The sequence below is a fragment of the Neomonachus schauinslandi genome, chromosome 3 (genome assembly GCF_002201575.2).
Source record: "Neomonachus schauinslandi chromosome 3, ASM220157v2, whole genome shotgun sequence".
Taxonomy (NCBI): domain Eukaryota; kingdom Metazoa; phylum Chordata; class Mammalia; order Carnivora; family Phocidae; genus Neomonachus; species Neomonachus schauinslandi.
Window position 1 is genome coordinate 62,464,657 of NC_058405.1, and position 24,520 is coordinate 62,489,176.

The window sequence follows — 24,520 nt, forward strand, 5'->3', positions numbered from 1 at the left end:
TTTCTTTCTTTCTTTCTTTCTTTCTTTCTTTCTTTCTTTCTTTCTTTCTTTCTTTCTTTTTCTTTCTTGAACACCTACTATGTGCTAAGCACTAGAAATATAGCCGTAAGCAAGACAAAGTCTCTGACATCACAGAGCTTAAGTTTTAGTGAAGAAAGACTGATAATACCCAAATAAATAAGTCAATAGGCAGGATATTGAAAGAGAAAAGATTGCTGCATTAGAGAGAGTCTGACAGGAGGTAGATGAAGTGGTAATGGGATGACCTCTCCAGGGAGGTGTCATTTAAGAAGAGAAACTAAATGATGTAAACAGCTGGGGGAAGCACTTTCCAAAACGTAGGAATGGCAAGAGCATATGACATGTGGTGGGGGGCAAAGCTTGGAGGCTTGCAAGAGGCAGTGGGGCATGCCATGAGATAGAGTGGTGGACAAGAGCCCAATCTTGGGGCAAGGTTTTCGCATTTTATTCTAACGTCACACTATGTTGAACTATGTTATGTGGACTCTATGTTAGTTAGGATGGAGTAATAAAAAAGGAATGTGTTGAAAAGTCCAAAGACTATACTGTGAGGATGGAGACTTCGATGAGGGTAAGAGCCACATTCAGAGGCAGAAGCTCCCCATGCTTTTTGCAGTGTTCCTGGGGCTATGGGGAGACAGCCAATTTTCATCTTAAATGTCCATCATCAAGTCAAACTTGCGAAGCCATCCAGAGGATAGAAATTGCTACCAACCCTTTGGCTTGGTAGCACCATATTCTTTCTTGAGAAGGGGTGTGTGTGTGTGTGTGTGTGTGTGTGTGTGCATGCACACACACATGCAGGGAACATGAAATATATGCCAGGCTGAGCTCCTCATTTGCTTTCACTTTAAACTCACATCACACGTTGGGTTGGGTATTTTTGAGATGTCAGCTCTGGCTAAGAACTAGTGTAACAGCAAACAGGGAAGAGGTATCGACAGGTCCCAAGGCAAAGCATTTTCAGAACAAAAGTTGTCAATATTTTCTGCAGGTCTCTGCCACGGCTTGCATAAACTGCAGCTCTTTTTTCCACATTTTATTTAAGAAATAATTTTTTTCTATTAAAGACTTATAACTAACAACACTGGCATAGACTTGTTTTGTATCAAAAGCTCATCCACTGGAGATGGCCCTCCCTTGTACATTTGTGCTGCCACATCCATGGAAGTTATGTGAACAAAGAGGGAACGCTTCTCTTGCATCTCGGTTGAACCGGACCATTAGCTGACACGGTTACTTAAAAAGTTATTACATGTAATACTTACCTATGCAAATCGAAGTTGTCTTAGTACAAACGATTCTGAGGCCAAGACAGCAACTGCCCTCCATCACTGCTAGCTTAAAATCCTGAAGTAGCCTCGTGTCTTTATTAATTGACTTTTTGCATTTTATATATACTGGAGTGCTAATGAAGAGCTATTACCATGGGGAAAAGTGGAGGAAAATTACTCCCAGATGAAAGATAAGAAAAAAGGTAAGAGGAGAGGGGTAAAGGAGTCCCAAGCAGGTAGGAAGAACGCTCTGCCCAGGACAGCCTCCTCTGTGTTCAAGCATCAATATCTTTATGCCTGTGTTTGACAGTTGTCACCATTTCAACAGCTATTACATATATACAACACGGACATGTGCACACACATAGATATAAACTTATACCTATATAGACACATATGCACATACAATACATATATACGTGTATTGAACTGTTTATTACAAAAGCATCTCACAAACATTCACCCATCCAGTTAATTGACAGATGTTTGAACTCTACAAAGTTCCAGCCACTATTCTGGGAGGTAGGAGTACATCAGTGAACAAAAAAGACGAAATCTCTGCCCTCATAGAGTTTCCATTAATTTTAATAATTCTGGAGTCAGATGCTGGTGCCATATTTGGCTTAGCCATTCTCCTGTTTTGGGCCTTCCAGTTGTTTCTCATAATTATAGACGGTCCCCAACTTAGGATGGGGACCAACTTAATGATTTTTTGACTTTATGATGGTGTGAATACCCATTCAGCAGAAACCATACTTTGAGTTTTGCATGTGGATGTTTTCCTGGACTAGCGATATGCAGTGCGCCCCTCTCTTGTGATGCTGGGCAGTGGCCGCAGCCTCCAGGCAGCCACGTGACCACAAGGGCGAACCACCGATACACGGACAGCACTCTGTATCCATATGACCATTCTGTTTCTGTATACTCAGTATAGTAGTCAATAAACTGCATACGATATTCAGCACTTTGTTATAAAATAGGCTTTGTGTTAGATGACTTTGCCCAACTAGGCTAATGCAAGTGTTCTGAGCATGTTTAAGATCAGCTAGGCAAAGCGATGGTGTTCGGTGGGTTATGTGGATAAATGCATTTTCAACTTGTGATATCATACTTTTGATGGGCTTAATAGGGACATAACCCCATTGTAAATCCAAGAAGCTCTGTATTAAAAAATGTTGCACTAAGCGTCCTTGTACATTTTTGTTGTGTGTGTGTGAGCATGTATCTGTAGGATAGATTTTTTATTTAAAACTTCTACAAAAAGTTATTCCCCCAATTAAAAGTTTTGAAATGAGTTTCATTGTGAATTGTGGATTTTGATTAATGCTGTTGTGCCAAATCCAGAAAATAATTTTAATGAAAGGTTAGGGGAAAACTCCTCTGGGGTTCTTTTTCTACTTCCCTGCCTTTTGCCATATGCCAAAAAAAAATTTTTTTTTCAATGATTTCCTTCCCAGTAACTGCTTTTGGCATAGCCAGAAGCTGAACATTAAGGGGTGGGGGGGGAGGCGGAAAGGAGCATTTGGCTCCAAATTGCATAACTTGGCAAGTTTTCCTACTACGGTAGTCATGTTTTTGCAAGATTCAGTGAACTTTCTAAAGGCTGACTCTCCGTCAGTAGTTTGCTGCAGTGAAACCATGACAGCATGGCTGCCTCTCTCCCCCTTGACTAATTCCTCTCTCCCCTGCAGTTTAGGGCTCCGTGAAGGCCATTTGTTCTAGTTCTTGCGGTATTCTCTCAGCCAGTGCTGTAGGCCTTGCTTCTTCTGTATTCCCTCTTGCATTTAAACCCTTTCCCCTTCTGGTGCGCCTGGGTGGCTCAGTCAGTTAAGCGTCTGCCTTCGGCTTAGGTCATGATCCCAGGGTCCTGGGACCGAGCCCTGCGTTGGGCTCCTTGCTCAATGGGGAGTCTGTTTCTCCCTTGCCCTCTGTGCTCCCTCTTCCTCTCTCTCTCTCTCTCAAATAAATAAATAAAATCTTAAAAAAATTAAACTCTTTCCCCTTCTAATAAGTTACCTCAAACATGATAATAGAAGGCCAATGAGGAGTTCACTTCCTGAACTCCTTTGGGGTGTGTGTGTGTGTGTGTGTGTGTGTGTGCGTGTGTAGGTAGAGACCATGAAGATGTACTTCCGGGATGACTGATGCAATTCCACTCCATCTTTGATGCTATAATAATAATCGATGGTGGCAAATATTCTTTTTTTTTTTTTTTGAGTATAGGTGACACACAATGTCCCATTAGTTTCAGGTGAGCAACATAGTGATTTGACAAGTCCGTACATTATGCTGTGCTCCCCACAAGCATAGTTACCATCTGTCACCATACATTGCATTTTAATTTTATTGACCATATTCCTTAACAGTAGCAAATATTCTTGAATACTTACTCTGTGCTAGGTGCTGTGCTAAGCCCTCATCATTTTCGTTTCATTCCCTTAATAACCCCACAGTATAGGAACCATCCTCCTCATCTTCCATGTGGGAAAAAAAAAATGAGAAAGTAATTGCTCCAAGTACACACAGCTAAAAGTTGGAGATCTGGGATTTGAATCTTTTGGATTCTGGAGTCCCACACTTCTGGGTGCCATGCATCCTGCCTCATTTCCTGTCTAGGCCACGTCTGAGGGTGTTTCATGTCGGAGGAGCTTTTCTTTACTTACTTCTCTGGCACACATCCAGGCCACAGCCATGGGCCAGTGCTGAGCTTCTGAGAAACACGATAAAGGTATTTATGATCCTGCTGGTGATAACTATGATCTCATCTTCCAAGACAGACCTACCAGACTTAGACTCAGAGACCTGAGTTAGAATAGTGGCTCTATCGCTTGCTGAACACTGTGACCTTTCTAGGTGTCTTACCTTGGAAAATAGTGGCCATAATAACTCCCTTATAAGCTGTGGTGAGGATGAGACAGTATGTGTATAAGCACCCACGAAAGGATACTTTTATTGTTATTTCTTATTATCATTCCAAGTGATGGAAAGACAATTGCAAATTTCCATGAGAAGGAAGAATATAAGTCTGAGTTCCTAACTGAAGAGACTCCAAAGTTTCCAGGAACTATGACATGGAGGAACCTTGAAAACATTACACCAAGTGGAAGAAGCCAATCACAAAGGCCACATATTGGATGATTCTATTCATATGAAGTATCTGGATAGGCAAATCTATATGGACAGAAAGTATTTCTTTTTTTTTTTTTTATTCTTATGTTAATCCCCATACATTACATCATTAGTTTTAGATGAAGTGTTCCATGATTCATTGTTTGTGCATAACACCCAGTGCCCTCCTCAATACCCACCACCAGGCTAACCCTTCCTCCCACCCCCCTCCCCTCTAGAACCCTCAGTTTGTTTTTCAGCGTCCATCGTCTCTCATGGTTCGTCTACCCCTCTGATTTCCCCCGCTTCATTCTTCCCCTCCTGCTACCTTCTTCTTTTTTTTTTTTCTTAACATATATTGCATTATTTGTTTCAGAGGTACAGATCTGAGATTCAACAGTCTTGCACAATTCACAGCACTTACCAGAGCACATACCCTCCCCAGTGTCTATCACCCAGTCACCCCATCCCTCCCACCCCACCCCCCACTCCAGCAACCCTCAGTTTGTTTCCTGCGATTAAGAATTCCTCATATCAGTGAGATCATATGATACATGTCTTTCTCTGTTTGACTTATTTTGCTCAACATAATACCCTCCAGTTCCATCCATGTCGTTGCAAATGGCAAGATCTCATTCCTTTTGATGGCTGCATAATATTCCATTGTATATATATACCACATCTTCTTTATCCATTCATCTGTCGATGGACATCTTGGCTCTTTCCACAGTTTGGCTATTGTGGACATTGCTGCTATAAACATTGGGGTGCACATACCCTTTCGGATCCCTACTTTTGTATCTTTGGGGTAAATCCCCAGTAGTGCAATTGCTGGATCATATGGTAGCTCTATTTTCAACTTTTTGAGGAACCTCCATACTGTTTTCCAGAGTGGCTGCACCAGCTTGCATTCCCACCAACAGTGTAGGAGGGTTCCCCTTTCTCCGCATCCCCGCCAACATCTGTCGTTTCCTGACTTGTTAATTTTAGCCATTCTGACTGGTGTGAGGTGGTATCTCATTGAGGTTTTGATTTGGATTTCCCTGATGCCAAGTGATGTTGAGCACTTTTTCATGTGTCTGTTAGCCATTTAGATGTCTTCTTTGGAAAAATGTCTGTTCATGTCTTCTGCCCATTTCTTGATTGGATTCTTTGTTCTTTGGGTGTTGAGTTTGATGAGTTCTTTATAGATTTTGGATACTAGCCCTTTATCTGATATGTCATTTGCAAATATCTTCTCCCATTCTGTCGGTTGTCTTTTGGTTTTGTTGACTGTTTCCTTTGCTTTGCAAAAGCGTTTTATCTTGATGAAGTCCCAAGAGTTCATTTTTGCCCTTGCTTCCCTTGCCTTTGGCGATGTTTCTAGGAAGAAGTTGCTTCAGCTGAGGTCAAAGAGGTTGCTGCCTGTGTTCTCCTTTAGGATTTTGATGGACTCCTGTCTCACATTGAGGTCTTTCAACCATTTGGAGTCTATTTTTGTGTGTGGTGTAAGGAAATGGTCCAGTTTCATTCTTCTGCATGTGGCTGTCCAATTTTCCCAACACCATTTGTTGAAGAGACTGTCTTTTTTCCATTGGACATTCTTTCCTGCTTTGTCAAAGATGAGTTGACCATAGAGTTGAGGGTCCATTTCTGGGCTCTCTATTCTGTTCCATTGATCTATGTGTCTGTTTTTGTGCCAGTACCATGCTGTCTTGATGATGACAGCTTTGTAATAGAGCTGGAAGTCCGGAATTGTGATGCCGCCAGCTTTGCTTTTCTTTTTCAACATTCCTCTGGCTATGCGGGGTCTTTTCTGGTTCCATACAAATTTTAGGATTATTTATTCCATTTCTTTGAAAAAAGTGGAGGGTATTTTGATGGGGATTGCATTGAATGTGTAGATTGCTCTAGGTAGCATTGACATCTTCACAATATTTGTTCTTCCAATCCATGAGCATGGAACGTTTTTCCATTTCTTTGGGTCTTCCTCAATTTCTTTCATGAGTATTTTATGGTTTTCTGAGTACAGATCCTTTGTCTCTTTGGTTAGATTTATTCCTAGGTATCTTATAGTTTTGGGTGCAATTGTAAATGGGATCGACTCCTTAATTTCTCTTTCTTCTGTCTTGTTGTTGGTGTATAGGAATGCCACTGACTTCTGTGCATTGATTTTATATCCTGCCACTTGACTGAATTCCTGTATGAGTTCTAGCAGTTTTGGGGTGGAGTCTTTGGGGTTTTCCATATAAAGTATCATATCATCTGCAAAGAGTGAGAGTTTGACTTCTTCTTTGTCGATTTGGATGCCTTTTATTTCTTTTTGTTGTCTGATTGCTGTGGCTAGGACTTCCAATACTATGTTGAATAGCAGTGGTGATAGTGGACATCCCTGCCGCGTTCCTGACCTTAGGGGGAAAGCTCTCAGCTTTTCCCCATTGAGAATGATATTCGCTGTAGGTTTTTCATAGATGGCTTTTATGATATTGAGGTATGTACCCTCTATGCCTATACTCTGAAGAGTTTTGATCAAGAAAGGATGCTGTACTTTGTCAAAAGCTTTTTCTGCATCTATTGAGAGGATCATATGATTCTTGTTCTTTCTTTTGTTAATATATTGTATCACATTGATTGATTTGCAGATGTTGAACCAACCTTGCAGCCCAGGGATAAATCCCACTTGGTCGTGGTGAATAATCCTTTTAATGTACTGTTGGATCCTATTGGCTAGTATTTTGGTGAGAATTTTTGCATCCATGTTCATCAGGGATATTGGTCTGTAATTCTCCTTTTTGATGGGGTCTTTGTCTGGTTTTGGGATCAAGGTAATGCTGGCCTCATAAAATGAGTTTGGAAGTTTTCCTTCCATTTCTATTTTTTGGAACAGTTTCAGAAGAATAGGTATTAATTCTTCTTGAAATGTTTGGTAGAATTCCCCTGGGAAGCCATCTAGCCCTGGGCTTTTGTTTTTTGGGAGATTTTTGATGACTGCTTCAATTTCCTTAGTGGTTCTAGGTCTGTTCAGGTTTTCTATTTCTTCCTGGTTCAGTTTTGGTAGTTGATACATCTCTCGGAATGCATCCATTTCTTCCAGGTTATCTAATTTGCTGGCATAGAGTTGCTCATAATATGTTCTTATAATTGTTTGTATTTCTTTGGTGTTGGTTGTGATCTCTCCTCTTTCATTCATGATTTTGTTGATTTGGGTCATTTCTCTTTTCTTTTTGATAAGTCTGGCCAGGGGTTTATCAATCTTGTTAATTCTTTCAAAGAACCAGCTCCTAGTTTCGTTGATCTGTTCTACTGTTCTTTTAGTTTCTATTTCATTGATTTCTGCTCTGATCTTTATTATTTCTCTTCTCCTGCTGGGTTTAGGCTTTATTTGCTGTTCTTTCTCCAGCTCCTTTAGGTGTAGGGTTAGGTTGTGTACTTGAGACCTTTCTTGTTTCTTGAGAAAGGCTTGTATTGCTATATACTTTCCTCTTAGGACTGCCTTTGCTGCATCCCAAAGATTTTGAATAGTTATGTTTTCATTTTCATTGGTTTCCATGTATTTTTTTAATTCTTCTTTAATTTCCTGGTTGACCCATTCATTCTTCAGTAGGATGCTCTTTAGCCTCCATGTATTTGAGTTCTTTCTGACTTTCTTCTTGTGATTGAGTTCTAGTTTCAAAGCATTGTGGTCTGAAAATAGGCAGGGAATGATCCCAATCTTTTGGTACTGGTTGAGACCTGATTTATGACCTAGGATGTGATCTATTCTGGAGAATGTTCCATGGGGACTAGAGAAGAATGTGTATTCCGTTGCTTTGGGATGGAATGTTCTGAATATGTCTGTGAAGTCCATTTGGTCCAGTGTGTCATTTAAAGTCTTTATTTCCTTGTTGATCTTTTGCTTAGACGATCTGTCCATTTCAGTGAGGGGGGTGTTAAAGTCCCCCACTATTATTGTATTGTTGTTGATGTGTTTCTTTGCTTTTGTTATTAATTGCCTTATATAATTGGCTGCTCCCATGTTAGGGGCATAGATATTTACAATTGTTAGATCTTCTTGTTGGATAGATCCTTTAAGTAGGATATAATGTCCTTCTTCATCTCTTATTACAGTCTTTGGTTTAAAATCTAATTTGTCTGATATAAGGATTGCCACCCCAGCTTGGACAGAAAGTATTTCATTGGTTGCCTAGGGCTGGGAGGTTTAGGGGGAATGGAGTGTGACCAACACTAGACAAATAGTCTAGTGTTGATTGTGGTGATGGTTGTGTAACACTGTGAACATACTAAAAACCATCAAGTTATATACTTTAAGTGGGCGAACCATAAGGTATTGGAATGATGTCTCAATAAAAAAGTTTCTATTAAAAAGAAGTTTCTGATATCTGTTTACTTAAAAGAAATTGAGAAATACTACAACCTAATGTTTATATGAATGCATTTCTCAAAAAAGTAGTCTCTTTCTTAGCCATGGCACTGAGACAAAAGTATCAAAAAATACTTATAAAGTTAAACACAAAAAAGCTAAAGTCAAAACAAACTCAGGAAGAGAAGCTAGACGGAAAAAAGTAGAAAGCTGGAAATGAGACTGCCTATAAGTCCACACTGGACCTGACTCATGCTCAGTGGGGCACGCATTTTGAGCTTGTTACACAGTGATGGCCCTGCTGTGATTCATTCACCCTCTCTTGTGGGAAATCCATGTGACAAAATGGCCTCCATGAAAAAGCAATTTGACCTTGTCCCATAGGCCACACAGATGTGTGTGTGGCAAGGTGCCTAAGTAAGATGCGGACAATTAGGTGCTTGTGGAATCAAACCGTGGTGTCTGAATCCCAATTAACTGACCTATCCAGGTCCGGCTCTAGGTGTTTGGTCCACAGCAGGTGTGAGACCTGCCAAAATATGAGGAGATGCAGAAGTAACTTGGTCATAAATGTCTTGTCTCTTATCTCTGAGAAGAGAAAATACCTATAAAAGTGCCTGGCTCATGTTAAGACTTTAATGGATGTTTGTGGAAAGTATTGTTGTTGGAATGAACCCAGCCATAAAAGATCTTGTCTCCCTCACTGACTCTTGGGTGGTGAATTCAGCGGAAAAAAAGAGTTAAACCACTTTTTGACATACTAATAATTTTTATTTTTGGTGATACCTTCCAGTTTATAGGGTGTCCCTAAGTCAATAGTTCATTTGATTTTTGAACAGCACTATAGGGGCATAGAATGCTAGACAGTAGTATTCTCAGAGATGTCTGTCCGTGTTCCAGGTCACATGGCCAGGGCCAAGACCCAAGTTCAGTCCTCTTCCCAGGACATGTGAGTGAAAATTAGTTGGCCTAGTTAATCAACTTAATTTTTCAGTATTTCAAGGGATTATATTGTTTGCTCGCTGGCCTCAAAGACAGCGTTGTTGATAAAACCACCACATATGGCGATGATGGGGGCTGGCCAACCAAGCTACCACTTCTTGAGGCCAAAGTGAAGGAGTGAACTATGCCTAAGAGCACAGAATCCAGTGCCTGTTGGGGAAGGAGTTTAACAAGATGGTTAGGAGCGTAGGTTTGGAACCACATTCTGGCTCTGTTACAGTTTTGTCATCTATAAATTTGGGGCAGTATCACCATCATATAAGATTGTTGCAAGGGTTGAGTGTGCTACTGTGTGCTGGGTATTTAGTAGAGTGCTTAGAACACAGTCAGTGCTCATTAAAAACTATGTTTTAATTAGTCATTTCTTTTTCCTATTTCTTTTTATTTCATCTTCTCGTTGTCATCCTCCTGCCATTTGCTCAGGAAATTACAGGGCCATCTCATAACAACTGAGAATTTGGGCCATTTGTGAGGAAGCATAGAAATATGGGAGGGATTCGGGGTCAGCTGACATGCAGGGAAGATATTCTTTATTTAGCTTAATATTTGAAAACCAAGACCAGCCTAATCATGTTTGTTCTCCCCTTTCTCCAAATGCAATTTATCCATCTAGTCCATTCTTCAGACATTTTTTTCCCCTTCACTAACATTGTTGAACCTCAACCACACTTTAGATTTAAAGCAGCTCAGGAAGCTTGACCTTTCCAGACATGACCATCCACTGAGCTGGAGAGAGTGGCTGCCAGGTCACAGAAACCATGGGTCAGAAATGACCAGGAAGATTTTGGACTGGAGGGCAGACTGGGCTTGGGATGGACCATCTAGACAGCATGGAGGACCAGAGGACCAGGTCATGATATGAGACATGGGATCGGGGTTTATGTGAGTTTCAAAGGCAGAGCCATGACCAGAGTCCCAGTTATCTAGCTGAACTGGAGGGCATGGCCATGGTCTGGCCTCTCCACAGGCTGAACGAGATTGGAACTCGGAGGTCCACACAGGGCAGCAAGCACAGGCAGAGACGCACTGAAGGTGGATGTTCAGTGGTGGAGGCTGAGGCAATAGGCACCTGTCGGGTTTCAACATTACCATCGAAGCCACCAGACACAGGACTTGCATTGAGTGGCTGAGACATCCATTCAGAATCTGGGATAGATGGGTGGGCCCCTCAACCTAGCCACCACACATGAGGATGTCCTTGCTCAGGGCCTTTACTCCCTAACCTCTGGGCGAACTCAGGCTAGTAGACAGGTGCTTCCCCTCCAGGCAAAGTACTGGCCTTCAGAGGCTAGAGCTTTCAGCAGAGGGTTCTAAAGGGAATCCTACTAGCTCTCAAATGCCCGAGTTTATTCTTTTTTTTTTTTTTAAAGATTCCATTTATTTGACAGAGAGAGAGAGCACAAGCAGGGGGAGCGGCAGAGGGACAGGGAGAAGCAGGCTCCCCCCTGAGCAGGGATCCCGATGCAGGGCTCGATCCCAGGACCCTGGGATCATGACCTGAGCAAAGGCCGATGCTTAGCCGACTGAGCCACCCAGGACCACGCCCAGGTTTATTCTTGATGTTCCTAAGACATGAGAGGCAAATGAAAACTAGTAAGAGCTTCAAGTTGAGAATCTTTTGATTTCTCTTCCATTGCAGGATTTCTCGATCCATTAATCAACTCTGTCAGTCACCAGAGGCTCATGTGACCCCATGAACCAATCACCGCAGCTGCAAGTGACCTCTCTGCATGGTCCACACACCCATGCTCCTGTCTTCCGCTAGATCTTTTGGTGTGCACCTGTGCAGCAATGTAAAAGAAATTCTTTGCAGTTTGTCCAGTTAAAACCAGTACCCGCTGTAGGTGAATGTTGATTTCAGATCTGAGCCTCGCAGGTAATGTTGATGGTATGCTATTGGGCAGAGATGAATTCAGAGCGCAGAAAATACTGCTTAGTGGAAGGAACCCCAGGTCAGGAGCACTGTGTCAGGATTTAAGAGACCTGAATTCTAGGGGTGCCTGGGTGGCTCAATCGTTAAGCGTCTGCCTTCAGCTCAGGTCATGGTCCCAGGGTCCTGGGATCGAGCCCCGCATCGGACTCCCTACTCCGCGGGAAGCCTGCTTCTCCCTCTCCCACTCCGCCTGCTTGTGTTCCCTCTCTCGCTGTGTCCCTCTCTGTCAAATAAATAAATAAAATCTTAAAAAAAAAAAAAAAAGAAGACCTGAATTCCAGTCTTTGCTCTACTACTGATTGTGCTGTAACCTGGACTGGTCTCAGCGTTGCTGACTGTGAAATATGGTTAATACTTGCGCTCTCTGACTGTCACAATGATCTGATGAAATCATATGGGAAAAAGGATTTCAGAGATTAAAAAGTGCTTAATTCTTTCATTCAAAAGTATTTGATAGCAGCATATTGGTTACTAACTAAATGTAGCATGCCAGGAGGGGGGCAAACAGAGCTGAGATCAGTTGGGGGTCTCTGCTCTCTAGAGTGAGGCTGGGCCTCCAGAGCTATGAGAGAAGGAAGCAGAGAGGGGAGGACTGGGCAGAGGAGCAGGGTCTGGAGCCTGGGAGGGAAACTGAGGCGGGGAGGAGAAGGCAGTTCCCTCAGGTTCAAATGGCAAAGATTATGTCCAGGGAGCCAGAATAGAGGGATCAGGAACCACAGTCCAGAGCCTGGAAAACAGAGGCTCAGAGGTTCAGAAAGGGGGCTGCCAAAGCACCGGGTGGTAACCCCAGCAGGTGCAGGGCGCAGGCTGCCCAAGGGGAGAACGGGCCTTTTCAGCATCACCTCCCCTCCCAAACCAGGTGAGCGAGATGTCTGAAGGGACACAGAAGCAAGCTCTAGGTAGGTGTAAAACAAAGCCATGGTGCTCCAACCGGAGTGTGCATCAGAATCACCTGGAGTGTTTCTTAAGCCACAGCTCGCTGGGCCCCACTCTCAAGTTTCTGATTCAGTAAGTTTGGGGTGGGGCCCTCGCCCAGAACATTTGCATGTCTAACAAGTGCCCAGGTGCAGCTCATCTGCCAGTCGGAGGGTGACACTTAGAGACCCGCGCGCACTGGGCCAGGCGCTCTGAATCCCTGGCCCATGAAAGAAACGATAAGCAGAGGAAGCATGTCCGAACTATCCTGGCAGCCTGCTCATGGCGGCAGGTGTTCTAACTTGGCTCTGACGCAGGCTCAGACCCACCCAGCGGTGATACCAGGCTCACTGCCCTGGCGTGGGTGCTGCCGCCACTGCTTTCTCCGTCTCTGTTTAATCTTGGACGGGGATAGATCCTTGGCCGAAGCGCCTGGTGCCCTCTCTGCTTTACTTCCGCAACCTGGGGATGCTCTGGGCAGGTTAGGACTACCACTTATGGACACAAAGAGTCTGGGAGCATTTTTCTTTTCTGGAATACTTGCGAGTGGGCAAACATCTCCTGGATCATGTTGTATCTCTTCCCTCATGCTTTGTCTGCCTTTCTTCAAGGCTTGCGAGTGGTTGTGATTTCCTGATTACATTTTTTCACTTTCTGTGATTCTTCTGCACTGGTCATGCACCTTAAACTGAAAAACATTGGGTGGCCAGTTTACTCTCCATCCCTTGCACAGTCTTAGCAATATGATGGATAATGCATGGAGGTTCTTCTCCCCGTTCCCCTTCCTTCTGATTCCCTCTCCATTGAGACACACAGAAGCTCTGCACTCTTTAGTCACAATTTTCTCAATGCTCTGGTGGTGGGGAGAAATACTAAGGAGAATAGAAGAAGCAACTTATTATTCAAGCGTAGAGGATGGAGTGCATGGGGCATGGTTGGGTCAGGGAAGTTTCTCTAAACTGGTGTTTCCTAACTCTGGCTGTGTGATAGAATCACCTGGGAGGTTTTTATACCTAATACGCAGGACGTGAGATTATGACTTAAGCTTATCTGGGATGGACCCTCGGCACTGGAAAATTTGAATCTCCTCGGGGTATTGTAATGTGTAGTCAAGCCTGAGATTTGCTGTTCTACACCAATTTTTCTTAACAACAGCTGGGTGCTAAGCACAGCTGCACTTTGGTGTGACTTCCTTTTAACAACCACAAACCATGTTAAGGGGGGCTGGAGGCTGCCCCCTATGGGGTAGAAGTCCACACCGCAACCCTAAGTTTAGACAGGTGACAATGGGAAGGACGTATTGCAAGACCAGGTGGGCAAGATAAAAAAGGCAAGTTCTGAAGGCAGCAAAAAATCCCAGCTGAGGGTGACAGAGGCTGGAAGCAGTTCAGGAATATGAGCCAAAGGTTATGGTACCAAGAGAGCAAATGACCAGGGTCAAGTTATCCTAGGCCCATGGAGCCAGCACGGGGATAAAGCTTGATTCTAGAACCAACTGCAGCATAGGTCAGGAACTCCATATGTCCCATGTCGTGGGCCAGAACTGGGTGAGTGGGACTACATTCACCTGGGGTTTTCACAACCAGGCATGAAAAAGAGGAAGGCAGTAGGGTCTTGAAAAGTAAAAAGGGGAGAGGAAATTATTTGGTCTACATAATGCTCATCGACCAGTTGCATTGTTTCTGTTTTTGTCTTCACCAAACTGACTAAATATTTCTGGCATTGTATAGATCCCTGAGATAATGAGAATTCAGACAGAACAGTCCCTTGGAGCAGCACTCCTTAAACGTGAATAGTGCAAGTGAATTCCCTGGGGATCTTGTTAAAGTGGTGATTCTAATTCATTTGGTCTGGGGGGTGTGTGTGTTGGGGGTGCTGGAGGGGCCCAAGACTCCGCATTTCTCATAGTCTGCCACGTGGTGCTCATCTGGGGACCACTTTTGAGTAGCACGGACTTAGAGGACAGGATGGTGTCTACGTTTAATGCACTGGAGAACACCACCTCGCCGAGACCTGTTGAGTCACTATCGATGAGAAGGTTGACACATGCTTTCCCTCTTTTCTCAGATTAAGGGGGTCTATTGTTTTTGCAGAAGGATCCCATTCTGTGAGCAAAGTAACTTTCTGAACACCTAAGTACAAGGACAGCATCATGCCATAAACAATGTTTCACATCACCCACTTTCCTTCCCCACACCCTGTCCCATCAGAAAGGCCGATGTTCCACAGAGTGAACCAGGCTTGAGTTGACCTAGTGAAGCAAGAACCACAAATAAGTAACCTGTTACCTGGGAACAGAGCAGCAATTCTTTCGTAAATGAATGTCAACGAGGTATAATTTTCTGCTGGAGCAGAATTCCTACACCTGACAGTATTCTTAATATACTTTAATTAAGAGGTTAATCTGTTGTAGAAATTGCTTTTCTCTGAAGCCACCTGAAATCAATTTAAACTCAATTACAAGTGGTTAGCTATTGTTTATGTGGTTAAAGATTAGAGAATACATTTTTGCTTGTCAGGAGCCATCCGAGCAAATTTTGAATGTCATGATCAGAGGAGAGTCTGAATAGTTGAGTGCTCTTTAATGGGCATAGAGAAACCATTAGAAAATATAATCAGTCATATTTGATGACTTGACCTTGGGACTCAGCTAGAAAAGGGTCTAATCATTTCTGTCCCTTAAGTGCCACCAGGATTGCTCTGCTGAAATTAATTGATCATTACGTGCTTTCTGAGAGCCTAATATACCGTATTTGATGGAATATAAATTGCAAAAATAATCTGTAAATTATATAACAAGCTTCAGAATACATTTGCCCTCTGTCTCTTTAGCACAGATTAAATCTGACAGCTAGTTTCAAAATGATCAAAATTGCTTAACTCCTCCAACAGTTTGGAATGCTTGAGTTTTACGAAGAAAAAAAAATCTATTGCCTGGCCTGTGCCCAGTATATAGATTTGAATTACAATCCACTTTCCATCAGCAAAATGTAGAGATAAAAAGAGGTCTGAAAAGGTTTTCTGGGGCCTGAATGCATTATTTTATTCAATTGCTTAGTAAGGTACTTAGCTGCTATTAAAAATTTGGATGCATGTCAGAGAGCAGGAAGCTGTTTTGAATCCTATCCACTTCCACGCTAAGTATATGAAAGAATTACATGCCTCTAATAGGCCAGCCGGCTTGCTAATGTGATACCCCATAGTCTGGGTGAACGGTACACAATGACAGCACACTCCACTGATTATCAGCGGGTTAAAGGTCTCTTGTCATCCTTTCGGGTGTCAAAATGATGAATCCAATTACCTCCTCTGTTTATGTGTATTCTTCTGGGATCAAGACATTCTGCCACTGTAGTGTACACATTCCATGACATTTGGGTTAAAGTTGCAGAAAGTCTTTCTCTAGAACTCTTCCCCTCCAGAAGATTATTTAAAAAATTTTTCCTTTAGGTTGACACTTTTTGTATTTGAAATAAACCTTCCAGGATTTTCTTCCATAAGTGTTGAATGGTTAACTATTGAGCAGAAGACCATCTGTTCCTCCTAATTGGCATAATGAGGGAAGACCACATTTTGGGAGCCTGGAAAAAAATAATGACGTGTGATGAAGTGGGCTCAGAGTAGTGTTTAGCAGAAGAGACTGGGGCAGCTCCCTAGATGCCAGGCCAGTGGGAGGTTTTCTGGGAACTGGACCTTTGGAAGCTAACATCTCTTGGGACTTGAGTGAGGGGATGAAGCTCAGCTATGGGGACCTAGTTTATTATGTTAGAGCTCTGGGTCGGACTACAGGGGTTCAGATCCCAGCTCTGTCACTTACTACACTTGATCTAACTGTGAGCCTTCGGGAAGATGTCTTAGCTTCTTAGAGCCTCAATTCCCCCAACTGTAAAATGAGGATAATAATGAAGATTAAATGCAGGAGTGTGTGAAATGCTTGGTAGAGTGTCAGGCATGCACATTTACTAAGCTCTTCATCATAATCAAGCAGAGCATAAAGTGATTTGGTGTCTCTTTTCTGAGCCCTAGTCAGGGGTGCATGATTTGAGAATTTTTTTTTCCTAGCTTGTGACATTTTTGATATGAAAAGTCTTACAAAGATACCAAAATGAAGCTGTATCTAATTTTTCATTTCCCAGGTACCTTTATGACAACTCCTCTTGGAGTGAGGGTGGAATGAGGGGCTGGGAGAGTACTCAAGACAAGCTCTGCCCTGGGGAGGGGTGGGGGGCTGTGTGGTAGTCTCAGTTCCTCCACAAAGCAGCTGTGTGAGGTTGAGAGCAAGAAGTCCCTCCTTCTCTGGGCTCATATTATTTGTATAAAGTGACAGGGCTGAACAGATAACTGTTAAGGTAGTTTAGAGCACTGGGATTCCATGATTCTATATTGCTAACCATCTCTAGAACGTGCCCTGCTCCACACCCAGGCCACAATGCTCAGAGGGTGGGCACAGACAGGGCAGCATGGCAGTCCAGTGGCCTCACATCTGTGGCTTCAGCTTCATGCTGTTTGACCTCTCTGTTTATGGCCCACGTGGTCCCACATGGGTGGTCCCACGTGGGTGGCCATTCACTAAGGCGTGGTTATACAGCCTTTAAAAATCATGTCTCCCTTTGAGAAATACAAAACAAAAATCCTCCATTTCCTGAATTCACTCCATCCTGGGAGATGCTGATAAGCCTCCTACATAACCCCTGACACCCTTTCCCCCACTTTATGATTCGAGGAGTATCTGCTCTGTCCTACCTCGTCCCACCCTTCCCCAAACATCCACCCTCAGCAGAGGTCATAAAAGGCCACCCCGAGGGCCAGAATCAACCCACAGATTATATTACTTGTCCCCCCAGAAAGGATTTCCACAATTGGAATTAGTTCCTGGCATTGAAAAATCAGAAGATGTCACATGAAACCCAGCTTTTCAGCTTCTTTTGAAAAAAATAACAAAGAGAAAAATATGACCAGAATTTCCCCTAGAAGGATGACCTGGTTCTTACAGCACAGGGTGAAGAGTCTGGCCAGGAAGTGAAAAGGGCGACACCCTGACTCTTCACTCGGGAGTGTCTCCGTAGCAAGTTGAGAGATGTCCCCTCGAGCCTCTTTGAACTGGCCCAGGACCAGCAAGTTCACCAGTCACCCTGAGACCCTTGGTGCAGAGAAGCTTCATGGGAGAGCCTCACTCCTGCCCCGAGGTTTGCTTCTCTCCAAGTTGCCCACCAGGCCCTTGTAGTCCTTCGAGTCATTTGAGTCTGTGCCCCTCCCATGGGTTCATACCTTTGAGTTTCAGTTCTTTAAGATTCAATCCTTGAGAACATGCAAATCCCTCAAACAGGATCTGCACTTTGAGATTTAAATAAGTTACAATACATCACTGTGCAAAAGGCTCCTAGGAACCGAGAGGAGAGGGCTTGGGGACCAAGAGGTTCTAGGCTGCGCCTGAGGGTTAAAACAACGATCTGGGAAAGGTGCAAGAGGGGGTGGGGCTGGACAAAGGCCTGACTTCTTTTACAAATCTCCCTGGACTAGTAGTTGTGAAAGTTAGCACGGGGTACGGTGAGATAGGGAGTGACATGGCCCTCTCTCAATGGAGTGCTCCTCCTCTTGCCTCCACACATTCTCTCAGGAGGATTGGTGCTCCTAGCCATCTGTTGTCTGTAGGACAAAAAATCCCCAGGGGCACTGGAACAGTGGAGAGGAGGTCTGGAACAACCTCACGGCAACTAATTTTAGGACTGGAGCACATGTAAATAGCATGCTGCCTCTGGATCTGATTTTCCTCGGATGCTAAATTGCCTTCCAGCCCTGAATTTCTGTAATTCTGGTTCCTTTGCTATTTTGCAAGAGCTGTGACTTTGGGCCAGGGGAGGGCTCATCACTAGCGTAAACCTGCATTTGACTTCACATGATACTCCCCAGCTTATTTGTCAATCAGGTCACAGGTGAGTCCTGTTGAAAGCAGTCCTGCAGAAATTGTACCCTAGAGAAGGTTTGGATTAGAACCACCGCATCACTACATCAAAACTAGTGTGGACAATACCGCCGGTGGCTAACGTCAACCCAGGAAATTGAGTTCAATGTGCCGGTCAATGACTGACCTCAGAAAGAGTCAAAGGCCATGAAATCAATATCTACATAGTAACTTCAATACAATATTGAGCATTACCTTGAATTGAGTCATTCATCTGAGAACCCAGTGACTGAATCGAATGCGAGAACAGATGCCCGCACCCCACACGTGCCAACAAAAGGAAATTCCGGCCGAGGAGATAATCTCCATTGATTTAGCCATACAATGAAAGGTTTCACTCCTGTGCAAAATACTTTAACAGGCAAAGGCTTTCTGCTTTGTACTCTAAAAGCTCTAACTCCATTTCCCTAGAAATAGCAAGCATACTATGTCACATTAAATCCCCTCTCTGTCAGCTGAATTGTCTGGCATGGAATTTTGGGGTTGAATCATTTTGTCTAAAAAGGCAAAAAAAAAAAAAAATAGATCATTTGCTTTTTCTCTCCATAATTCTTTTGTTCATTCACTGGGTACTTCAGCCAAATCCTGTTGAAGGAATGAAATGTGGCTTATGCTGCTTGCAGATGTGATAGGAGCCTTGGGTGATCCACGAAAGCTGTTGGAATATTTTTAGAAAGATAGTGAAAAACACAAATTCTGTCCATCTTGTCGTTATGCAACTATCATATCCATATAGTCTCCTCTAACCTTTTGTATGTACATTTATGTGGTTGTAATAAAAATCAACACACAGTTTTTTCTTTTGTTCTTTTAACACTCTAAACTTGCTCCATAGGCTTCATTTTGAATGACTGGATCATAATCCATCAAATGAGTATTCCATTGTGGTAGATTGCAAAACTGCTTCTAATTCTTCACCTCTCCCTGTTTCTACATCCTTTGCAATGTGATTTTGTAGCTCCTTCCATCAGGGGGTAAAGTTTCTTTTCCAACCCTTGGAATATGGTCTGGTCTCATGACTTGCTCTGGCCAACAGAATGTATCGGAAGTGATGGTGTACAGATTCCAAGCTTGTGCCTCAAGAAGATTTTTGTACTTCGACTTGCCTTCTTGGAACCCTGCTGTAGACCACTGTTATGAGAAAAATCCCAAGCTAGCCTACTAGAGACTAGGAACCCACGTGGAGGGGAGCACCCGTCATTCCAGCTGTCATAGCTAAGCCCTTCCTAGACCGATGGGCTACCAGTTGACCTGTCACTGACAAGTTTCGTGAAGGAGTCCAGCTGAGACCAGGAGAAATTCTCTGCTGATCTGTAACCTAGTATGCAAAAGCAAATGCGTATTGCTGTAAGCCAAAGAGTTTTGGGGTGGTTTGCTCTGCAGCAATAACTGACTGAGCCATAATTCTCAATTTCCATTTTGTTGTTTATGTAGGTGTTTCCAGGATTTTCTTAATTATAAAACAATGCTGTGATGAACATTTGGGTGCAAGTGGAGAATGTGTTTCTTTGAGGATTTTCATTTTGTTTAAGGAAACTGGCGATTACATTTTATCTCCTCTAACCCTTACCAAAATACTATATTATTGAAATTCTGGGGTTGACTATAAAATTATCATTGTCAAGCAAAATCTAAGCTCTTATATTATATAATTGCTTTATATGTCCATATGTGGAGCAATAACAGTGCATTTTCCTTATGGAAACATATGGCACATGATCCAATCCAATCTCGAACCAGGAGAGTCATAAAAAATCTCAGAAGCTCATAGAAACTTCTGTTTCATCTGGGGAAACCCTGAGCATATTGACTTCTCTCAGATGGTTCTAAGTAATAAAATATTCTTTTCTATATTTTTGGGTTTTTTTCCTTATTTTTGACCAACCCATCTTTGCTCCTCTAGAGAAACCGTGATTACCCCCAAAGTTTGGCGGCCTCCTGAAAATACCAAACCTCTTGCTGAACAAACTGTGACCACTTGGGTTGTAGATTGGCAGGGGTCTCTAGCAAGTCATTTGTTTAAATAAAAAATCATTCTACTTAATGACTGCTTCGTGTAAACTGAAATAGTCCCACTATAATAGCAATAATCATTGCGTCATTGGATGTATATAGGCCTTGCCCAGCAATGGTCAAAAGTCAGTCTGAGATGGTTGATATTTAAGAAGAGTTGTCTAAGGAAAATACTGGCCATCAAAGATCTAGCCTTTTATAAATTAGATCACCAGAAAGCAATATAGCCATGTTATTTATTCTAGGTCCCTTGGTTCATCATCATTATTGTTGTCATTATTGGTGCTATTATTGAGATCTCATTAAGAAAAGAAAAGCTAGTGAAAGACATTTTCGGAGCTTTGGATGACACTGTCATTTGTGGGTTTTTTTTTTTTACCATTTCTTACATAGCAAACCAAACAATACATTCTATTTAGATTTTGAAGCTGTTTTACACTCTCTCTCTTTTGGTAAGTTTGGTAAGTTGTTATGTGTCCTTTTATTAGTTATGGGGAATTAGAATCATCCTGCTGCCCTTTTTCTTTGACTCGCAAGAAGTTCAACTGCAGTATGTGCCTTTACCTAGATGATCCTATGACTTTTCTTCTCCTTCCATTTTCCCTTCATGGCTCACCTACTATTTTAATCTTTATTATAATGGTTCTATTATATTTGTATACATTTGCAAGTTCCTTTGACTACTTTTTGATAATATTCCTGTCTTATCCTGACTACATAGGCCTCTGGAAGTCTTAGTCATTCTGATCACTTGCCTTACCAGAAAATTAGAACTATTGTCATAGAGTGTTAAAACCACCTGGTCCTTCACTCATTTTGCCGAGACGTGGAAGCTCAGAAAGCCTGCCTACTTGAAGGGTGTTCACTGTGGCGGTAGGTAACAGAGCCAGCTCTAGGACAGAGGCAGGTTCTCTTTGAACTATATACATTATATCCTGTACTCTCACTAAAAATGAGAAAAGCACCCCCTGTAGCATTTCACTCAGCATAAGTCTTCATGATCAAGACAAAGACCTTCCCCCCACCCCACCCCCCGTGTCAGTAGAAGTTACATTTTCCAAGCATTTCTGGCATCTCCTTTCTTACCCAAATCTAAATATAGTCCAAGAGGTTGGTGAGTTAAGCCCCCAATTTTATAGTGTTCTTATCCACTTAGGTAATTCGAGTTTCTTGAGTCACACCCACTAAAAAACCAAGAGTCTGGGTTATCTGGCACAAGACTCCCCCTACCCAGTCATCCTGAGAGTCCAGACTGAAATATCTACAAATCTTCCATATTTTCCCAGAGGTCACTTGTCACTTCTATATGAATGGAGGGAGAGAGAAAACCCCACAAGTGCCTGGCTCCCTCTCCACGAGCAGTTGAAGCCTCAGGTTAACATCATGTGCTACAAAGGGCCATTAGCCCCTCTGCATCTGGTAGGACTGCCCCGTCCCCCCCTCCCCTCTCCCCACCTTCTCAGGACCCTTCTTGTACAGCAGTGTCCCAGGAGGTCGAGGGCCATTATTATGTACCTGATGTTTGCTGGGATGAGGTACTTCAGTGATTGTGTACAATGAGACTTAACTTGAAACTGGATTGTGTGTATATGAACTGCCACCATATAATAAAGTTGCATTTCCCTAAAGAAATATTTAATAAATAATCATCTCATGTGTCTTTATTAAATATAAAAACTTAGCTGAACTTAAGAATTTTGTAGTAAACATCAGTAATTAGCTGAACACTGAAAAAGTTTCAAGTATTTTTTGGCACCTGCATTTTTTTCTTAAAGGAATACCTAGTGAGCTGTCTCAAATCAGAGAAATATATGATATGTTTTACTGAAAGAAATGAAAATCTCCAAGCATTCTCTGAAACAAATGGGTTAATCAGTCCCCACCTTTTTGCTGCTTCATGATCAGGAATCTTGCTGTTAATAAAGCTTCTGTCTTCTTTGGACTGCCTTCACTTTCCCTTTCAACAGGTTTTTCCTTTCCTGTCTAAACAGAGAATGAACGTGTATATAGTCTTGGTGGGAGAGAGTCAAAGTCAGGATTTTGTCCCAGCCATGAGGAAGCTCCAGGATATTGTCTCCAGGGTCGTATATCATCTAAAATCATGGACAGTTAATTTAAGTAATAATAAAAATGATAATGATATTGTTGGTTAACATTTACCAAGTCCTATTATAGGTGGTAAATTAATCTGCCTCTTTCTTTTTAGACTTAGTTATCCCTTTACTTACTAACGCACATAATGAACATTTAGTGAATCACCTTAGGTAGGTGTTTGGTCAGATTCATTCATTTATTGATACCTTCTGTGAGCTGGGCAGTGACCCATATGTTGAAGGTACAGCAGTGAATATAAAAAATCCCTGTTCTCTGGGGCACCTGGGTGGCTCAGTCGGTTAAGCGGCTGCCTTCGACTCGGGTCATGATCTCAGGGTCCTGGAATTGAGCTCAGCGTCGGGCTCCCTGCTTGGCAGGAGGCCTGCTTCTCCCTCTCCTCTGCTGCTCCCCCTGCTTGTGCTCTCTCGTGGGCTCTCTCTCTCTCTCTCAAATAAATAAATTAAATCTTAAAAAAAAAAAAATCCCTGTTCTCAAAAAGCTTACATTCTAGTGGGGAGAGGGACAAACAATAGGCCTATCTATTTGTCAGATAATAACAAGTGCCACAAAGGAAAAAAAAATACAGAGAAGAATGTTAGTGATAGAAGCAGAGTAGAAAGGATTTTTTTTAAAGTTTATAAAGGTGGTCAGATAGAGGATAAATATAAATTTTTGTTTTGAGATTTTGAAATTGTTAAAATTTTCTTTTTCCCATAGAATGAATTCAGATAATCTAAATGCCTTTAGGGCAGCAATTCCAAAATTGGACTCTCATTTGCTAAAAGCTCCCTTGCCATGCATTTGCACACCTGTAGAGATGTACCTGGGGAAGGCAAATAATCTAAAGGAGCATGAGCATATGACCCTGGAGGTCACCTTGTCCTTAACTTGTAAAACACCATTTGTAGTCAGTCTGACGTCAATCAGCAAGGGTTGACATGATTCATCTGTGTTCGTACCATTGTTGGTTCCTGTTATTGTTTTTCTCCTCACATTTTAGTTAATCATTTGTTTGAGTTAGGTTAAACACTCACGTGCTTTATTAGGCCTTTTCCTACAGTTCCATCCGGCCAAACCCTTGGTGAAAATGTAGGTGTGGGTGATGTAAAATCCCTGTCCTTTTCCTGAGGGGGCCAGCACACTGGCAGGGGAGGCCAGAAGGAATGAATCCCGTTTGTAAAACAAAATCATAACTATCCATAAGCTGGAGGACAGAATGTGCCACTCTTCACACAAGCAAGCTCACGTTGAAGGTCCTCTTTCTACTCTGAAATTACTGAAAAGTTTATTTTTTAAATTATTTTGTAACTGAGGTATAATTGACATATAACATTATGTTAGTTTCAGGCATACAATATAATGATTTGATATTTGTATACACTGTGAAATGATCACCACAATGAGTCTTGTTAATGTCGGTCCCCATACAAAGTTATGAAAAATTGTTTTTTCTTGGGATGAGAACTTCTAAAGTTCAGTCTCTTAGCAACCTTCAAATATGTAATACAATATTATTGACCACAGTCACCATGCTATGCATGACACCCTCATGAAGTATTTCTTTTATAACGGGAAGTTTATACCTCTTGCCCTCCTTCCCTGGTTTTACCCGCATTCACCACCATTCTGTTCTCTGTCTCTGTGAGTTTTGTTTTGTTTGTCCGTTTGTTTTTTTTAGATTCCACATATAAGTGAAATCATACGGTATTTGTCTTTCTCTGTGTGACTGATTTCATGTAGCATGATACCCTTTAGGTCCATCCGTGTCACAACAAATGGCAAGATTTTGTTCTTTTTTATGGCCCAGGAGCAAAGTTTAAAATAATTCCATAATGAGCCATTGACCTGAATCCACAACA